Source organism: Chionomys nivalis, chromosome 7 (assembly GCF_950005125.1).
Source record: "Chionomys nivalis chromosome 7, mChiNiv1.1, whole genome shotgun sequence".
NCBI lineage: Eukaryota > Metazoa > Chordata > Mammalia > Rodentia > Cricetidae > Chionomys > Chionomys nivalis.
In genome coordinates, this window is record NC_080092.1 from 56,536,266 (window position 1) to 56,540,318 (window position 4,053).

Sequence of the window (4,053 nt, forward strand, 5' to 3'; positions counted from 1 at the left end):
CTGATTTGTATCTTTTCTTTTAAAGTTTTTTTTTTTTGGATTGTGTATACAGTGTTCTGTTTGCATGTATTCTTGCAGGCCAGAAGAGGGCACCGGATCTCATTACAGATAGTTGTAGGCCACCATGTAGTTGCTGGGAATTGAACTTGGGATCTCTAAAAGAACAGCCAGTGATCTTAACCTGTGAGCCAAGAGATTATGAACATATAACAAGGTTATGTTCAGTGTGCTTTGTTCTAAAATACTATATGGAAATTGTTTAATACATTGAAAATATTCAGGGCTGGAGAGGTTCCACAGTAGTTAGTTAACGTCACTTGCTGCTCTTGCAGAGAACTTAGTTTCAGTTCTGGCATCTATGTAGCAGCTCAAAAAACTATAACTCCAGTTACCGGGGACCTAATGCCCTCTTCTGGCTTCCTCAGGCAACAAACACACATGTGCTGCACAGCTTACATACATAAGATATCTCTTCTGTTATCATTTAGATATTTTGGTATTTTTCAGTATTGTAGATTCTTGAAGGTAGCAGCTCAGAAAGTAACAACGTAGGATCCTAGTGAATCCCATCTATGTGTGATAGCTGTGGGTGTGACCATATCCTAATGCTAAGGTGAGTTGGTAGAATTGATCTCAGCCAGGGTCTCAAATGTCTTCAGGAGTCATTTGCTAAAACCAAAAGAATATAGCAAGTGGACACGACAAGTTTTTCTTCCACTAGAATTAAAGTAAGCCCTCCTTTTTTTTTTTTTTTTTTTTTTTTTTTTTTTTTTTTTTTTTTTGGTTTTGGTTTTTTGAGACAGGGTTTCTCTGTGGTTTTGGAGTCTGTCCTGGAACTAGCTCTTGTAGACCAGGCTGGTCTCGAACTCACAGAGATCCGCCTGCCTCTGCCTCCCGAGTGCTGGGATTAAAGGCGTGCGCCACCCCCGCCCGGCCCTCCATTGCTTTTTTTGTTTGGTTTTGGTTTTTGGTTGTGGAGCACAGTCTCAACTCTAGCCCAGGGCTAAATTCTAGGGCTGCAAACTGACACTCTGGTTCAGAAAGGAATGGAATTGTGGTCAGAAGCCACAACAGTGAACAGATAGCAGGTGGTGCTGCTTTTTTGTTTTTGCTTTTTGTTTTTTGTTTTTTTTGTGACAGGATTTCTCTGTGTAGCCGTGGCTGTCCTGGAACTCACGGAGATGCTTCTGCCTCCAAAGCACTCAGATTAAAGGCGTGTACTGCTGTTGTCTAGGGTGCTGTTTTTCTCAAAATCTCTTTTCCCTTCTTTCTATTTTTCTAATCTTTTCCCACACTTGCTCCCACATAAATACATATAATTAAAAGCTAGGAGTCGGCCTGGTGGTAGTGGCACATGCCTTTAATTCCAGCACTGGGAAGGCAGAGACAGGCTCTATAGCTACACAGAAACTGTCTTGGTTTCCCCACCTCCACCCCAAAGACTGGGAGCTGGGGGTGGGGCATTTCTGTGGAGGCAGAGGCAGGCTGATCTCTGAGTCTGAGGACATCCTGTCCTACATGGAGAAACCCTGTTTTGGTAGGAAAAAAGACTGGGATCCGCATGAGAAAGAACATGTGCTATTTGTCTTCCTCAGTCTGGGTCACTTCAATAACAGCCAGTTTCATGCATATTCCTGTAAACCCTTTAAATTGTGTGTCTGTGTGAATGAATGTCATGTGTGTCCAGAGGAAGGTGTTGAATCCATTGAATTAGTTACAGGCAGTTATGATCTGCCTTACAGATGATAGGAACTGAACTCAGGTTCTCTGCAAGAGCAGTACATTTTCTTAGCTACTGAGCCATTACTCCAGCCCAAATTTTGTTTTTGTTTATGGTTATATAAAATTCCATTGTGCATATGTATCTTATTTTCATATTTATCTACTCATGGACACCTAGAATGATTCCTTCTTGCTTCAAGTGGCAGTTGGGTGGTGGTGGTGCACACCTTTAATTCCAGCACTTGGGAAGCAGAGGCATTCGGATCTCTGAGTTCAAGGTCAGCCTGGTTTACTTGGCTGCATAGCCAGGGCTGCACAGAGAAACCCTGTCTCGAAAAAACCAAAGGAAAAAGGAGAGTGGCAATAAACAGACCTGTGCCTGGTGGTGGTGGCGCACGCCTTTAATCCCAGCACTTGGGAGGCAGAGGCAGGCGGATCTCTGTGAGTTTGAGATCAGCCTGGTCTACAAGAGCTAGTTCCAGGACAGGCTCCAAAAACCACAGAGAAACCCTGTCTTGAAAAACCAAAAATAAAATAAAATAAATAAATAAATAAATAAACAGACATGTGCAAGTATCAATGCTAAGATTTAGGTTCCTTAGGGCATATGCCAAAGACTGATTAGGGTAGCTGACTTTTTAGATTCTTAAATTTTTTACAAACATAATAATGTTATCATTTGGGAATTTCACATAACATACCCAAATCACATCCACTTCCCAGTCCTCACAGGTCCACCCCCAATCCCCTTTTTAAAGCTATGGGTTCACTACATAGCCCAAAGTACCCTGGAATTTGTTATATAAACCAGACAAACCTCAAACTCAGAGACCTGCCTGTCTACCTCCAAATCTTGGGATTAAAGGTGTGTGCCATCATGTCTGACGTATTCTTTAAACTTTTGTTTATTTTGTGAGTATGTGTGTGCACATGTGTTTGCGCACTCCGTGGCATGCATGGGAGTCAAAGGACAGCTTTAGGAATCGGTTTTCTCCTGCCATGTGTGTCCTGGCACTCAAATTCAAGTTGCTAGGCTTGGCAGTGGTACTCGATTAGCTGTATGGACATTTCAGTGGCTGTGTTTTTAGGAGTTTTCTTGGAGTCTCACATACTTACATAGCCTAAGTTTGCTTTTTTAAGTCGTGGTAACTAACCTTCCTGCCTCAACTACCCGAATTCTAAGAGTATATGCATGACCACCAAATCTAGGAAACAAAAAGGCCTCTGAAATATTAGAAATAATTGAAAATTAGCTTGTAACTATGGTTGTATAGTAAAAAAAAAAAACACCTTTGAATTGTATGTAAAATTAATGGTATTGATGTAAGCTGTTCTTCAGTGATGCAGCTCCGTGATACTGAGCTTGCCCTGCATGTCCAAGGCTCTGGGCTCAGGCCCCAGTACTACAGAATAATAAACCTGTGTGAGCCTATCATAAAAATACGGTCTGTTGGGTAATGGCTATACTTGAGATGGAAGAGTGTTTGCCCAGCACACAAGAAGTCTTGGATAAGATCCCCATCACAAGCTGGACATGATGTGTACCTGTAATTCTAGCATTTGGGTTTGATTTTATTGTTGGGTTTGGGTGGGTGGTGTTTTTGTTGTTGTTTCAAGACAAGGATCTCACTACATAGTCCTATATATATTAGCAGGCTAGCTTCGCACTCATAAGAGATCTGCTTCTCAAATCCTGGGATTAAAGGTTTTTTACCAGCGTGCCCTGTTAATTCCACCATTTGGGATGTGGACACAGGAGGACCTGTCTTTAATCCTAGCACTGGGGTGGCAGAGGCATCAGGGAATCTCTTGAGTTCAAAGCCAACCTGGTCTACAAAGTGAGTTCTAGGCTAGACAGGGCCACACTGTAATACCCTGTCTCAAAAAGCAACAAAAAATCCAGGCTGGAGAGAAGGGTCAGTGGTTAAGAGCACTTGTTGCTCTTGCAGTGAACCTAAATTTGACTCCCAGCACCCACACGGCAGCTCACAAACCATCTGTTAACTCCAGTTCCAGGCACTCCTATGCCCTTTACTGACTTCTGCAGGCACATAGTACATATACATGCATGCAGGCAAAAAACTCAAATCTAAATTAAAGATACATGTACTATTAAAAAAACACCTGAGAAAGTCATAGAAAATTGATCCGTGGACTGGATATTAGATGATAAAATGAAGTATATGTTAATCATGTTGGGTATCATGATGATATTGTCAGTCACTCTAACAGTATATCAGTGACACTGGAGTAGACAGAATAATGTTCCCCAAAGATGCCCACATCATAATCCCTGAGACCTCTAAGGATTTATCTTAGTGATGGAAGGGA